This window comes from Euprymna scolopes, chromosome 1 (assembly GCF_053919585.1).
Source record: "Euprymna scolopes isolate OS-2025 chromosome 1, ASM5391958v1, whole genome shotgun sequence".
Taxonomy (NCBI): Eukaryota; Metazoa; Mollusca; class Cephalopoda; order Sepiida; family Sepiolidae; genus Euprymna; species Euprymna scolopes.
Window position 1 is genome coordinate 148352170 of NC_136482.1, and position 17295 is coordinate 148369464.

Sequence of the window (17295 nt, forward strand, 5' to 3'; positions counted from 1 at the left end):
TGTGGGGTTGCCCCCACATCTGGTCTTTGCTAGTCGTAGCTAGTCATAGCTAGTCATAGCTTGCAGTATCTGCCGGAACAGATGGTATTTATTTGCTCCCCCACCGAGCAAATTAGGCACAAAGCCGATTTTTAATGTGAGGAGTGAAGGGAAGGGGAAGGGAAAAAGGGGACCAGCTCCCGAGAGGTGGGAAATGGGAGCTGGTTAATGGTCAGGCATGTGGGATTGCCCCCACATCTGGTCTTTGCTAGTCATAGCTAGTCATAGCTTGCAGTATCTGCCGGAACAGATGGTATTTATTTGCTCCCCCACTGAGCAAATTAGGCACAAGGCCGTTTTTAATGTGAGGTAAAAACCAGCTCCCCTAAAAGGGGTCACTCTGGTTACCAAAAATAATAATTGTCCCAGTATAGAGGGTTTCCCCTCCATTGACTGGTACAAATTATCTAAGTGCAGCATCTGCCGGAACAGATGGTATTTATTTGCTCCCCCACCGAGCAAATTAGGCACAAGGCCGATTTTTAATGTGAGGAGTGAAGGGAGGGGGAAGGGAAAAAGGGGACCAGCTCCCGAGAGGTGGGAAATGGGAGCTGGTTAAAGGTCAGGTATGTGGGGTTACCCCCACATCTGGTCTTTGCTAGTCATAGCCTGCAGTATCTGCCGGAACAGATACTACACTTTGATCTTGTCGCCTGGGCCCCGGAAAGTATCATTATTTGAAAATACAATTCAGCTATTTCAAAGTAGCGCAAATATTTGGTTTTTATCATATTCGTAATTTTATCAATTTCCGCTGAAACAGCACTGTTATCAAGTGGAAGTAACGTAGATATATGAGGTGTGTCCGGCATAACAGTATGCAAAGTTTTTCTTCTACTAAGAGAGTGAGCATTTTTATATTGTTATTATTTACCTGCCTCCCCCACAAGGGCAGTGTTAGACACAAGTTCGGCTTTTAATGTGGGAAAAATGCAGCTTCCCAATAGTGAGGCACTCTGAATTCTAACAAAAATATGAATTGCCTCAATCATGAAGGATTTCTCCTCCACTGACCGAGGACAGACAAGGTGAAGAGTAACATCAGAACAGATACTGCATTTTGATCTTGTCCCGAAGGCCCATGCATTTCTTAAATTGCTTGCTGTATTTTAAGCATTCTACCTGAGTATTATTGAATAAACTGTTTGCTTCAAAACACGGAACTAGTTAATATTGTGATTTTCTTTACTCGTGTGGAAACAGCACTAACCCTATGCGGGCTTAACTGTCTTCCTCTGAAGGAGGAAGTTCCATAGGAATATGAAATTCACAAGCGGTCCCCAGTCACATGTATACCCCCATTTGGGGAGATGATGACGTTAGGTTTTTGCAACTCTTGAAGAGAGGTGTCGATGTTCTCCTACATACAGCGCCTGGTATTCCCAAATTGGTCACCCATCTGGTACTAACCAGGCTCAACGTTGCTTAACTTCGGTGATCTAACGGGATCCGGTGTGTCAGCGTGATTATGCAATATCTTTATCCGTGTGCTTTATATTTTAGCAGTTTTAAAGATTTTATCCGTTTATTTAGTAAGGTTTTCTCAAATATTAAGCTCTGTCGTTTATTATACAGTAGCGTCCAAAACTACGGGACAAAATTTTAAAACCTTATGTTTGTTAGAAATAACAACTTTGAAAGGCTGAAATGTTGACAACTTAATTAAATAAATAATTGTTATAATCTTTTTCTATCCCTTTTCAAATGATACCAATTTTAGAATGCTATTATGGATGATAACGACTACCAGTTGTCAAAATTTCAGCTTTTCACAGTTGTTATTTCTAACAAATATTAGGTTTTACAATTTTGTCCCTTAGTTTTGGACGCTACTATAATATATATATATAATTATAGGTGTGTAAAAGAGATTTAGAAGGCCGTCACAGTGCGAGGAATGAATTATAGTCGCTGTTGGTAAGAGGAGACGAGAACAAGTGGCGATTTACAAATCAATAAGTACATACATATATATATATTTAAAATTTTATATATATATATATATATATACATATATATATATTCAGTTGTATGGTAAAATGTCTTACTTGTAACTTGTAAGCCTATGCGACGTATTCCATTATTAATTTCGGAAAAATTTTCCCTTTTACAAATGGTGTGCGTAACAGGTCGATTCCGAAATTAATAATGGAATACGTCGCATAGGCTTACAAGTTACAAGTAAGACATTTTACCATACAACTGAATATATATATATATATATATATATATATATATGTACTTATTGATTTGTAAATCGCCACTTGTTCTCGTCTCCTCTTACCAACAGCGACTATAATTCATTCCTCGCAATGTGACAGCCTTCTAAATCTTTTTTACACACCTATCCCACACAATGCTTCAAGCAAACTACATATCAATCCTATATATATTTATATATATAAATAAAAATTACAAAGATAAATCTAATCTTTATATTAAAACCTATAGAGATAATAGACAGCTAAATAGACTAGATAGAGCAATGAAACAAATTGAATAAATTACAAATATTTTGAAAATAAATAAATAATTGTTATAATTTATTTTTCTATCCTTTTTCAAAATTTCAGCTTTTCACACTTGTTATTTCTAACAAATATTAGGTTTTAAAATCTTGTCCCTTAGTTTTGGACCCTACAGTATATCGACAGAATAACGTTATATTTCAAGTATTCACTCGAGTATTGATGGTGATCTCTTTTTAACTCATTCTCTGCGGCTGCAAAACAATCATCATCATAACAATAACAAGCACGGCATGGTTTAACTACAATAACGTATGCAACGCAATTTCCTAGTTAATCGACAATGGGATTAAATATTTAAGCATGGGTAAAATACTACATACAACTGTCAGCTTTCCCTGGAAAGCAATGGAAAATTGAATCTGAAATGGACAGCTGAGAAACAACACATGGCAGAAGTAGAAAGAAGATACACAAAAAAAGACTCGCTGTCTCTCAATTACTGTTTGTTACAGAGATTGCCCCATACACTCATACTTTTAGGAGATGCAACGCAATTAAATATTTACGGAGACAAAAGAAAAAAAAAGTAAACAGCATCATGTATATGGATGATCAGAAAATATTCGAAGATCGGTGGAAGTAGAAGTGGATTTTTACGTTTAACTTTCACCGGCTTCGTAATTCTTATTTCCCTCATTTTTTCATTTAGCCTTCGCATTCCATGAATGATGCTTCTAACAAAGGGCTAAAGAATTGGAGTTTTCTGAGTGAGACTCTTTCCATCTGGCACAGTAGATATCTCACTGCTGATGAAATTCTCTACCTATATAAAAGTCAAGTACGTCCAGGGATGGACTCTTGTTGCCACCTCTGGGCAGATGCTGCTAGAAGCAGCTTATTCTGCCTTGACAGAGTTCAAAATAGACTTCGTAACTTAGTGGGGGATGCCCTTTTCTCTTCCCTGAACCTCTTTCCCACAGAAGGAACTGTGCAAGTTTGTCTTTGTTTTATTTTTTACAGATTCTTTAAAAATGCTGAACTATATAAAAACTGAAAGAAAAATTCTCATATCCCCTCCCTACTAGCGCGATCTGATTAGAATTATTTTGGGGGATTCACGTGTTAGTTTTTTTTTTACATATTAGTATATACTGGCTAGATTAAATAAGATATATTTAATTTTGGATGACAAACGTTGTCGATTTATACGATTGTTATCGATTTTTAGAATAAAAGGAGTTGGAAAATATGTTACATTATTTCAGTTTTACGAATTAAAAAATATTTATTAATAATATTTGGCAGATTTTTATCTAATTCCATTACTATTTCTGAAATTACTTTTTATGATTGAATTTTTCAAGGTCCGTAGAAAATGTGGAAGATTCGGTCTAAAAGGTTATTATGAATAAACAGACAATCTTCCTGTTAATAAATAAATATATATATTTAAATCGATGCCGTTTTTGAATAGTTGTTGATAAAAAATATGTTTAGAAATCGAACGGGAATAATTTTTTCAACAGAAGGCCAATAACGCAGTAATCTGTTCGCACGTTGCCGGTAAAAATTGTAGGGTTACTCGTTTCTTTTGTCGGAGCAAAAATATAATTTATAAACTAGGTAACTGAAACAATTATGATTTAAGAGTTAAAAATTTATATTACTCTTCACTGGAATTTGGGTGGCAATAAATCTCCTCAAGGTCCCAGTTCTATTTGCATTCAATTAAATTTTTTTGTGCACGGCGTGTTTTACACTCTGTAAATATTAAATAAAAATGTGACTTTACGTTAATAAGTCCATACAAAAATTTTTCATTAAAAATAAGTTTCCGAAAGTGAATTTAAGGATTAAGTTAAGATTTTAAAAATCCCAGTTTTAGGAATTAAAAATTGATATTCCCTAGAATTAAAAGGAATTTAATAAAAATACTTTAAAAATCACTTTTTTTAATTACGATATTAAAAAATAATAACAATAGAAATTCTGTCAGTTAACAGGCTCCATCTAAAACCGGAAGTCCATTGTTTTAGGTGTTGTCTACTAAAATAAGAACTATTTCTTGATATACATATGATTTTTACATAATATTTCAAGTCAAAGGTAAAACTTTTACTGTTATATTTCACTTGAATAATGATTGAACAAAAATTGTAAAAAGATATAATATATATTTGCAATAGGTTTTTTTCATATATTTTTAATGTTTTCTAAGATCTGCTTTTCGTATATCTGTGACGCCATGTTATATTTTCGCTTTTTGTTATTGTTTTGTGACGTTTAAATAAAATTTCTATCCGTTTCATTCAATGTAAAATAAAGATTGGTTATAAGCGATATAAACCTTGATCCTTCCCCTTCAATAGAGTAAAAATTACAATGAATTACTTTCATTTTACTAGTTTTTACTTGTATTTTTTGTTATGGGTGCCGAAAATTAGTGTCATACCTATAGTTACAATGAATACCTTCGAATAATAAAAACCTCGTTGAAATAAAATTTTATAGTAAAACTTAATACAATGAATACGTACTTTGGCAGTGACTCTACAAAAATTATCCGTCCATGAATTTTACAAAATAAACATTAAGGTCATGGATCAAGGGATTAGAAAATTAATGCCAATCGAACTGCACTCGATTTTATGTGAAAAAGATTTTGTACGAAGACTGGTAACTTAAAAAAAAACCTTTGACAATGGGATAAAGTACTAGAAAAATACATAATCCAAAATACTGCCTGATTACTTTTATTAGATAATACCATCAAGGTAAGCACTGCAGTGTGAAACGGAAAGGCAAACAAATAAAAAGCAATCATAACAAAATAAAAAAAGGAAACAACAGTTTATACGATTGAGCAAACCAAAAAGATATCTCAAGTAACCACAAGAATATGGCTACGAACAATAATTTGACAGTATTAAAAGACACATTTTATTATTATTATTATTGTTATTATAATTATTATTATTAAACGTTGCAAACGTTCGGATGTTTTATGTTTCTGTTCTTGTGTACATTTTTTCCGGCCAACAGCAAGGTCAGCGGCGGAGTTTAAAAAATAGCAGACGAAACAAGTAAGCGTTTCTAACTGAAATTATAATTTAAACATTAAATTCGCGTTTAAACGAGGAATTTTCTTTCACATGTTCGGATGTTTTATGTTTCTGTTTTGGTGTATATTTTTTTCTGGCCACCATCCCCATTATCAACGGAGTTTTAAAAATATATAGCAGACAAAAAAGTAAGCGTTTCTAACTGAAATTATTATTATTATTATTATTATTATTATTATTATTATTATTATTATTATTATTATTATTATTGTTCTTCTTCTTCTTCTTCTTCTTCTTCTTATTATTATTATTTTTAATTTTTATTGTTATTATTATTATTATCATTATTATCATTATCATTATTATTATTTAAAAAACGAAAAACTTACTTTTATTGGTTATTACTATTATTACTATTATTATGACTAGTAGTAGTAGTGGTTGTGGTGGTAGAAGTTGTGGTATGTTTTTATTATTACTGTAGCTGTAATGGTAGGTGTTGTTTTTTGCTGGCACTGCTATTGTTGTTTTTGCTGTTATTATTATTGCTACCGATATTAGTATTACCATTATTATTGTAGATTTTATTTCTATTGTTGTTTTTGGTGGTAATAGTAATAGTGGTGGTGGTGGAGGAGAAAGTTTAGGAGGGGATCTTTGACCTTGGTGGGGAACCCTCCTAGAAATGATGTCTCGATAGAACTATCGGTGGTGGTGTAACCTAAAATTCACTAACTCCATTTAAGGGAGAATGTCAAATCAAAATATTGAAAATAACGACGTGAATGAGGCTGAAGCATCTTGCGATGGTCTTACGACCGGTAGGTGTCCCACTGGTCAACAGGATGGGTCCTGTCGTCATCATACAACTGTTCGAAATTCTGAGGATGTGGCTGGATATAGGGGAAGTGAGAATTGCTAGAGAGGGTATCAAGACACGAAGGGAGTTGGAACAGGAAATGTCAAAAAAACATGGACGGATGAGGAAAGAAGAGTACTGTGGGAATGCTTTGTAAGAAGTGGAAATACCAAATCTGGTGGATATATCCGAAAAGTGAAGGAAGAATGGAAATCGAAAGGAGGAGGAGCTAGGAGTGTCGCGAGTTTGGTATCCCAGTTAAAACAAATTAAAAATAACAACCTACTTTCAGTGATTGCAAGAGAAAAGGTTGAATGAATGGTTAGTAATTAAATGAATAACGAAAGTAACATTGCTGAAACTAGCTCTGATGAAAGAGCTGAGAGAGTGGAAGTGCAGAAGGGAGATGCAAGTGATGATGGGAGGCGCCCAACTGAGGAGGAATGGAATTCTATCGTTAGGGGGAATGATGAGAAGGAGTTTGAAGGATCTAAGACAGATAAAATCATTGACTCTAAGACAATGGAACCAGTGAAATGAGCAGATGTATAGAGAAGTGGTGATGAAGTTCGAATATTGACTTCTGTAGAAAAAGAAGTACTTTAGAAGTTGAGAGAGGTTCTACTTAGAGACGGTATCATAGAGATTCCAAGTATGAAGAGTAGTGATAGGCGGAAGGTGAAAAGCGAGGTATGATAGTTAAAGGAGTACTTCACAACATCATAAGACAAGGAGTAATTCACAGCATCATAAGAAAGAACATATCGATTACGGAACTTAACAGGCTTCTGTATGCAGCGTCATACGTTATTGCAAATCGTCTTGGCTTAATACAGAAGAAAAAAGAGAGAAATGAAGGATAGAAGGTCATACTGGTAGAGGCGGCTTGAAAAAAGTATTAAACGGTGGCGGAAAGACATTGGTAGAATTGAAGAAATAAGAAAAGGAGTTAAACTAAGACAGAAAGCTAAGGACTAGCTTGAAAGGAGGTATAGATTGCTGGAAAAGGTAACCATGAGCGTTCTAACAATGTTGAAAGAGAAGGTCCACACTGGTGGTAGGAAAATTAGGAAATTTGTTGGAAAAAGTGTTGCGTTTCGATAGAACAACCTTTTCCGGAACAATTAATCTCAGCTGTATAAAAAATGAAATGGTAGTAAACAGGCGGGAAATAACAACACTCTAAATGCAAAAATGCCAGGAAGTTTTGGAGTGGAATTTGGTCTGTCGAAGGGCGATATAATAAGAAGGCTAGCTGGTTGGGAGGGGCCAGACAAAGGCTATCAGAAATGCAGTAGATGAAGAACGTTGAGATAACCATCGACGACGTTAAGGCTGGCATACGAAGGATGACAAACTGGAAGGTTCCTGGTCCAGATGGAGTGATGGGCTTCTGGTTTAAACAGTTTCCATGCCTTTATCCACCAAAGCTGCTGCCCTGCAAAGGGTTGTAGAGTCGGGAGATGTCACTGATTGGCTTTTGAAGGGAAGAACAACACTGATTAGGAATGATCCTGCAAAAGGAACAGACGCCAATAATTATAGATCAATTACATGTCTGCCACTGATGTGAGAACTGTTGACTGGAATATTTGCGGAGAAAATTTATGAACATCTTGAGAGTAATGGTGTTTTTCCTGACGAACAAAAGGGGTGCTTGAAAGGCTAGAGAGATACCAAAGAGCAACTACTAATACATAAAGCATTAATGCAGGATGCGAAGAAGAAGAAGAAGAAGAAGAAGAAGAAGGAGATGAATCTGAGCGTAGCATAGATGGATTACAGAAAGGCTTATGACATGGTTCCTCATTCATGGATACGTGAAACACTGTTGATGATGAAGGTTGCCGAGAATCTGGTAGAGCTTTTGGAGACAAGTATAGCTCAATGGAAAACGGTGCTGACAGCAAACAGAGAGGAGATGGGGCAGGTTGGCATTAAACGTGGAATATTTCATAGAGATTAGTTATCGACACTTCTTTTTATAATGATAATGATGCCACTGAGCATCCTCTTGAAGAGAGAAAAACTGGGGTATACCTTTGGATCTGGTGACAGAAGCCTCAACCATATACTGTTTATGGATGATTTGAAAATATTCGGTAGAAATGAAAAGTTTAGTAAATGTGCGGTGCTGGTGATGAAAAGAGGAATTCGAATGGAGAAATCATGAAAGAAATAGAAGATACAGGATATAAGTATTCTGTAGTGTTGGAGGATGTAGGCATCATGAACAGAGAAATGAAAGAAAAAGTCAGGAAGGAATATCTTAGAAGAGTGAAACTAATTGCAAAGTCGAAACTGTATGGAGGAAACCTAATGAAAGCAGTGAATGCATGGGCAGTCAGTGTTTTGAGGTACAGTGCGGGACGTTTAGAATGGTCTGACAAGGATTTGCATGCCATGAATATCAAAACAAGAAAAGTTTTAGCAATGTTTGATATATTTCACATTCGAAGTAGCGTAGCAAGCCTGTATCAAAAGAGGAAAGATGGTGGGAGAGGATTGAAAAGTGTAAAAGATTGTGTTAGAACCGAGGAGATGTCATTGAAGGAGCATGTGGTTAGAAGTGAGGAGTGGATGCTTAAGGTTGTGGCCAATGAAGTGGAGGTATGTGAGACCAAGGCTGATTATGTGAAACGTATGGATAGAGAAAGGGCAGAGGAACTGACAAGGAAGAAAATGCATGGAAGATTCTTTCAGGATATAGCAGAAGTGGCTGATGAAAGGTCATGGCAATGGCTTAGAGCTAAAGCTTTTGTTTGTGCAGCACAAGAGCAGGCATTAGGAACACGATTGTTAAAAAAAGTGGTTCTAAGAGAGGAAGTTGCTGCAGAATACCGGATTTGTGGTAAGACCTCAGAGTCAATTGCGCACCTTGCAGCAGGGTGTAGTGGACTGGCCCAGAGAGACTACCGCAAAAGACACGATCGAATGGGACTCCTGATATATTGGGAGGTGTTTAAGAGGGTTGGGGTGAAGTGTGCTGGAAAATGGTTTGAGGAGGTGCCTAATGAAGTGAGAACAAGTTAGGATGGCAAGGTAGAGGTATGGCATCAATTGAAATGGATGGCTCTCGTCTTGGGGAGGCTCCATGTTTTGACAAGCTTCTGCGTTTGACCTTTACTCCTGATCTGAAATGAAACACATACATCAAATCTGTTGCCAGGGACGCTGGGAAAATGGTGGGATTCTTCTACCGCTCCAGAAGATATCTCACTACTGATGCAATTCTCTATCTGTATAAAAGCCAAGTACGTCCAAGGATAGAATACTGCTCTCACATCTGGGCAGGAGCGGCTAAAAACAGCCTATCCGTCCTTGACAGAGTACAAACACCCGGGAACGTCGGATATCCCCGCTAGTGCTCAATAAAGACGTATTTCATGGCGTCTTAACCACATCTCATATTACAGATAAACTCTGTACTAGGCCACCCAGGATGACATATATCAAATGATAACAGCGAAGGCTAGCCTTTGATCTAACCTGGTTCTCACAATTTCAAAAATCCGATAATCCCAGTTTAAATAATATCCCATAAGATCTCCAAAACAAACAAATTTTATTCTTTTTCAGTGATGTACCAAATTATATACTAGTTCATTAATCGATCGAAATTATTCGCAGAATCCTTAAACTCTGTTATAATCCACAAATGGGACTATATTTTTAGATTCTTTTATTTTTGCCCCTTCCCCCGACAAAAAAAGGGTGGACCTGTAAATTAACCCTTGTCCTTTCGTCTATTGGTCCGTTCATCTGTTCGCACTTTTCTCCAAAACTACGCCTTATAAATTTTGAAATTTTGCACAAACATTAAACATGAAATGAGAAAAAAAGTAACAGAACCGACCTAAACTTACTTTCCACGAATAAAGCCTTTTTCTTAGAAGTTCACGCCTGTGGAACTGTCTTCCGTTTTCCTGCTTTTCAGCTGACTACAATCTGATTATCCTCAAGTCCAACGTAAACAAGTTCTTGATGAGCCGTTTCACTTTAAGAATTTACCGAATTTCCATTACTAACGATTGCTATATTGTTCAATTGACTACTGTACACTCTTAACCCTTATTCTCGAGTGGTTTCTTGGCCTTGATAAGTGGTGATGCCAATGTACAAAAACAAAAACCCCGGTTGCCCTTCTAGGAGTGCCTTTCGGGTTAAAATGGCTAAAATTGACACTTTTGTGCTTATTAAAAAACACTGATGCCTTGGATTTTTATAAAACTTTCTGAAAATTTCTAACTGATTTCTATGTAATTTTGTTTGTCTATACTTCGCATTAACTCTTGAGTGTGCCACAGAGGTTCTTTCAAGGCTAATAAACACTCCATTGCTGTTTTAGCATATTTGTCCAAAATTTTCTTTGTATGTATATTTAGCAATTTTGCATGGGACTGAACACAAATTTAAATAGAGACCTTTGGGACTAAATGGGTGGGGGCAAATGATAGACTTAGTAATTTCTATTTTGGCATTGTGCAAAACTGAAATATTTTAAGGTCTAAAACTGCACCGTTTGTTCATTTTCACCAGGATTTGATGTCCTCTAGGGTCTTTTGGGGTTTAATGGGGGAGGAGGACTGAACTTAATCTTTTTTTATGCCTTGCACTCACGGGGGACTATGCATGCTTCACTTGTTATTTTAGAATTTAAACTAATTTAATATTAGACTGGTATACTAACTAATATATACACCCAATATTGAGAAAAGCAAATGGAAGTTATACCGGGGTCAAATTATTGAACTAGACGTTAAGATTATAAGATTGCGGGTAATAAAAAAGAATTGACGTTTGTGTACTAATTTGAATCAACCTTTCTTGCTTGTGGCATAGAAGTTGTGCAAATTTCGAAAGTGATAGAGATAGTGGTTTGAATCAAACATTATTAGATCGATTTATAAAATAGGGCACTCGAATACGTGGATGGTTAATTAAAGTTGCTTTTACTAATCTTTTCACAAAGAGAATCATTTAGTGTGGGTTGAACTTGGCTTTACTTCTTTTTCTCTGGGTTCCCATGGGCGAGCCGCTGCCTAGACTGAACGGGGCGATTAACCTTCCAATTGATAAACAGTTTCCGTGGCGAAAAAGCACTCCGTTATAGATGAGATTAAGCGTCGCAACGAATACTGAGGTTTGTTTTAAGAAAGTTTTAATTTAAATCTATAAGAAAGGTCACAGTGAATGTCGGGCTGATATAAGGGACATAATGGTTATAACAAAGCGACCAAACACATATAAAGTAACAAAATTTCTTGGATAAATGGTGTAATCTATTTGGTTCTTGTGGTAGGTGGAGTCAAACCTTTCTTACCTCACGAATGTGAACAAGAGCATCAAACGGTATTTTATGATATGAATGGAAGCGATGTTAAATAATGGTCGAGTAAACCTACTAGTATATAAACGGTTAATTAAGAAAAGACAGGGAATTAAAGTTCAGTCAAAGTCAGTTTGCTGAACTAGGGATTAACATTGTGAGACTGGGGGAATTAATTAAACTGAAGTACGACGCCACATGACAGGCAGAGAGAGAGAGAGATAGAGAGAGAGAGATAGATAGAGAAAGAGAGAGAGAGAGAGAGTGAACAAGAAAAGAAAACTACTTAGATGCTTGGAAGCCGAGTATGTTAAATTGAAATACGCTGACAAGATATGATTAAACAGTAATAATTGAAGCCCCCCCTCCTCTCTGTCTTTTCTTTATTGATCAGTAATGCGGAAGAATGGACAAGTCAGCTTCCGTTTTGAAAGAGTTTTGTCATGACTTATTCGTTTTAAATGCATAAATAAGGAACTTTGTTTTATGGCGCCTGGGGGGCGTACAAGAAGAAGCAACTGACAAAGTATGGATAAAACTGTTTACTTAGATGTGAATTTGCAATAATGTCGTCAAGTTGATTTTATGCACGCATAACACTATGCATGCCACTAATGCAAGATGGAGAAAATGTTTCGGATATAAATTTAACGTGAAATGTTCCATTCTAGGGTTTTATTTTTATTAAGAAAACTTTTTACTACTAATCCTAAGTTGTAGTCGCTCACAATTACGGTTAAGTAATTATTATATTTAAAATTAGTTCATAAAGTCGTAAAAATGTTTTGAAAATTAATTTATTGGGACAAGTATGTTTTGACCAGTAATTTATTGTGAAATGTTCATGTTAACATCCGCAAACTCACATAATCAAGAGTTCTAAATATACCATTGTTATGTTGTTGGTTCCGGAACAAAAACTAGTCGATTATTATTATGATTATCTTTCGTAAGTCTAAATGGAATGTCACCTGAAAAAAGTATTTTAGCATGAAATATTTATAAACAATAACGAAGCATGCTAACTTGATAGAATGGAATTTTATTTGGAAAAATATTTTCAATTGAAAAAGTAATTTAAAATCAAAAGGCCATTTTGGAATGGATTATGCGAAAACTATCAATTTCTGAAGTAATCAATTAGAAAGATAGTTTTGGATATAGACGATGAGTTTAAGGACAACTTAACAAATGCAAGACTGTTAACAGTTTTAGTGTTAGATATTGAGCGAGTAAACTCACTATTAAGGAAATTATTTAGTCGAAAATGGCATGAAATCGCTTTCGAACTTGGGATTTGATAGAAGGAGAAGTGACCTCACATGACCTAAGTGGAGAGTGAATAAAGGAATTCAGCAGTTCGTAGGGAGCACCACACGTGTGAACATGTTATTTTAAAATGAGCTGCTAAGATATCCTTAAACAGTGATCATGGAGCTCTGTCTTATCACCCACCGAGTTGATCAGCGATTCGAACAAAAACTAACTCGATTAAATCTTCCTTATCTGGATTTAGTTCTATTCAGTTTATGAGAAAATATTTTTGAATATGGCGTGCCCTCAGTTAGGAAAGAAACACAGAAAGGGCGTGTGCAAGTATAAAGAGCGCACAAAGTAGATTTATGAACTTTAATTCGTGTATGACACAGGGTTTAAATAGCTGGCAACTTTATTTTAGAAACATTTCTCTGGTTATTTCACCTTTATATTATACTAGAAGGCCACCCAGAGTTGCCCGGTCATAAAATACACATAATATAATATTTAATTCATACAGTAAATGAGACGTGTATGCGACTATTATTTAAAAAAAAAAACATTTTACTTCTTGCAAGTAAAAAAAAAAAAAGCCCGAGCTGAGATTGAAATCAACACCTAAAATCAGTGAGTCATGTACGATAACCATTATACCAGCTTACGACCTTTCAAAATTGTTTTCAAACCTTCCGAAGCTGTTATGTTTCACGACCGCGCATGCGCATTCGTGACAGTTGAAAACAGAAAAAATCCGACCACGCCCACGTACCAATTTTTCAATTTTGTCCTTTTAGCGGCCGTTTTTTTTTCAGATGAAACCCGATTAAAAATTTTTCCACACGTCTGATTATCCTATATACCAAATTTCGTTGAGTATATAGATTGAGATGTAACCTCACACACACACACATACTCACACAGACACACAGACACACACACGCACACACACAGCCATAGAAGATGTACCTGGTGTTACCCGGTGTTACCCGGTATTAAACGTAACGTTAAATTCCTTTTAAAAAAGAAGCAAAAGTACAGAAAGAAACCGAGACATGTGCATACGAGTATTACGTTCTTTCTAAACAGTTCCCTTCTCGTAAGTAAAAGAAAAAGATACCCGATCTGAGATCAAAACCAAAACCTAAAGAGAGTCAAGTTCGATAACCATTAGGCCAGCGTGTCACGTTCTTTAAAAGGTATATTCAAACTACTTATTCTACTCATAAGTATTCTGTAATTTGAACTATTCAGGCAAGTGCATTCGTGAAACAGTTAGCAAACAGATGAAAATCCAATGACTCCCACGTACCAATTTTCGATTTATACGCCTGAGCAGCCCTTTTCCCGGATGAAAACCGATTAAAAAGTTTTCCATGTGTGTATATCCTCTATACCAAATTTCAAGTCTGTATATCAAAAATCCGTTGAGTATATCGGTTGAGAAGTATCCTCCCACACACATTCTCACTTTTATAGTCATATAGATAGATATATTTTCTCTTTCAAATTAAAGAACAGTAAACAGTCATTCATATAGGCTCTTAATCATCCATGAAAATTATTATGTTTTGTAGCTTTTTCGTAAACGTGTCGACATATATACCGATTGCATGTCATGTTTGCATGTATTTGTTCTACATTCAATCAGAAGAGACTCTACTCAGTTTTTTCTAATACTAAATATTTTTATTTTCCAAAGAGAATTGCAAAAAGTAGCTGTATAAAAACATTAACGCTAGTAAAAAAACAAAACAAAAAACAGCAAAAAAAATCTATCAAGATAGAAGTCATATTGAAATGTTTCTATCTGTTGAGAATGACTATTGATTAGGTTGCAAATACGATTTGTAAACTTGTTCAATGGTGCTAAATTTATTCTTAATCGCAGACGTCGATGATAAAACGACTCGAAAATTTTACGAGCTAAAAATTGAAAAGAAGTCGCTGAATGACACAGATGGCGTCGAGGAGGCTTTTCTGATGTCAATAACGTCTGTGATATGAAATCGGTGTTAAAGATTGCAGGTTCCTTTAATCTAGAATCGATATTGATCAATAAACAGTCTGTACCGATTAAAATCGTTCAATTTTTGAATCACTTATCGCATTTGGTTTAAATATTTAATATCTTTTTTTTTTAATTTTCTCTTTTTAATGATTTAAAAAGAAACGGATTGAAATTATTTTGTTAAAAGCATTGCTTCTAGTTCGCTTTATTTTTATTTGGCTATGTTTCTAATGAACGATTCAGAAACGTTTCAACATATGAATAACTAGTCGAGACAACCATCAACGCCTGGTTAATCACATTTTTATTTTCCGTATTTAAGTTCAAATGAAAATAAGTTTTCTTATACTCTTATTCACAACTAGCGGCTGCGTCGCGTCATACACATACAACGCCGAGTCAAGCAGAAAATCGAGTACACTCAATATCAAGTACACTCAACATCGTCTTACCATCAACGCTTAACCTGTAAACTTGGAGTATAGGAAATTTCCATATGCACAAAACAAAATCACCGAGGAAACAAAAACACCCGAAGGATAATGAGTAAAAGTTAGATAAAATGTTGGTTAAAATTATCACGAACTTGCCAGGATTCGAACCTGGAATCTTCTGATCCGTAGTCAGACGCGTTATCCATTGCGCCACAAGTCATGTCTGCATGCCAAATGATGTTACTGCGACTGTATACAGACAGTGCTAAATTCCGTTAACATGAGCAGGTAACTTTTTCGACAAAAAACGAAACGGCTCAAAACCCCTTATTTCGGGCTTTTTGTGTGATTCGGCGTTGTTCGTCACGAGCCATATATAGATAAAGAAATTCTAGAGACTCACACCTATCAGGAAAAAAAGAATTTATCAACTCAATGCATCCATTCGAAAGATTTATATTATATATACTAGCAAAAGTACCCGTCGTTGACTGGGTTCAAAAACAGCCTACAGAAAATGGACTCTGATTTATGAAAGTATGATAGGTTATGAAAAGGAAGGATTGTAAATTTCGGTTGAATTCGGGGGTATCAAAAGCAAAGCAAAATATAGTGAAAGTAAAAATAAAATAGATAAACCCCATACCTATTCACACTTAAAAAACAAAATAGATAAACCACATACCTGTTCACACTGAAACACTTATCACAATATTCTGTGGATCTATATTAAAAAACCTTGTTAAACTTTGTGACATATTTCCATTATATGGAGGTAAGGTGCGAACGAACACCCCATAATTTTATTATACCATATTTCTTCAAACTGAAACATAATTATCAAATTATACTTACGCAGACAGATATGAAAAGTCTTTATTAAAGTTTGTGTCTATTTCTATTTATGGAGGCCAGGCGCGAACGCAGACCCCACAATTTTAATGAACCATCGTTCTGCCAGATCAAACATACCCATTCCTGTGTCTCGATACATCTTCTATCATTATATGTAATCAGTCTTTTAAAATAGTCAACTATATAGGAGGCTATGAGTGACCATACATACACACACACACACACACACACACACACATTCAGCTTTATATTATGGAAGAAGATATATATATATATACATTCACAAATAAATAAATAAACATTTAGAATTTTATTAATAGTTCACAATAAAATAACATAAAACTCCACACGTGTTTACCATGATCATTAATATCGGCTAGAAATTAACTGGATAGCGAATCAAAATTTTCTATGCAATATTAGAGGGTAATTTTTACGACTTTACCTTATAATGGGCTAAAAATGTTTCTATGTTTCTTTTTCTCCCTTACTTTCCCTTTCTACCCTTCTCTAACACAAGTCTGTTGACCTGTTCAACAAATCCCAAACTCCATCATGAAATCCCCAGAAAAGAATACACGGTTAAACCCAGAACTCCAACTTCCAACGTAGATTTCTACTATCATCTCCTCTTCTACAACATCAAGGGTCTAAGTTCCAGCCTTCCAAAGGTTGAAACCCAATTACAGGAGAATAAATCAGGCCTATTATTCTTAAGCGATACTGGCATTGTACTGATTATTTTTCTGGATGAGTTCGTAATTAAAGGATACTCTAACTTAACATACAAATCTGACTCCCAAGATCGCCATAAACATGAAATATGTGCCTCGATTAGAGATGGCTTTCCATGTAGTGATGAAACTTCCAGAGAAGACCATAAGTTAGCCTATATGTGCTTCCAGGTTGCACTTGCTCAAACCACTGTATTTATATTTGTCTCCTATCGTCCCCACAACAACGGAGGTACTATATTTAAAA

The 17295-nt window shown here is 35.3% G+C and overlaps 1 non-coding gene across 1 annotated transcript; it reads right to left on the minus strand.

Annotated features, from left to right (window-relative positions):
- Positions 1 to 15606: 15606 nt before the first annotated feature.
- Positions 15607 to 15679, minus strand: Trnar-acg (transfer RNA arginine (anticodon ACG)). Its single transcript has one exon. It is a non-coding gene; the product is annotated as a tRNA-Arg (tRNA).
- Between the last annotated feature and the right edge of the window lie 1616 nt (positions 15680 to 17295).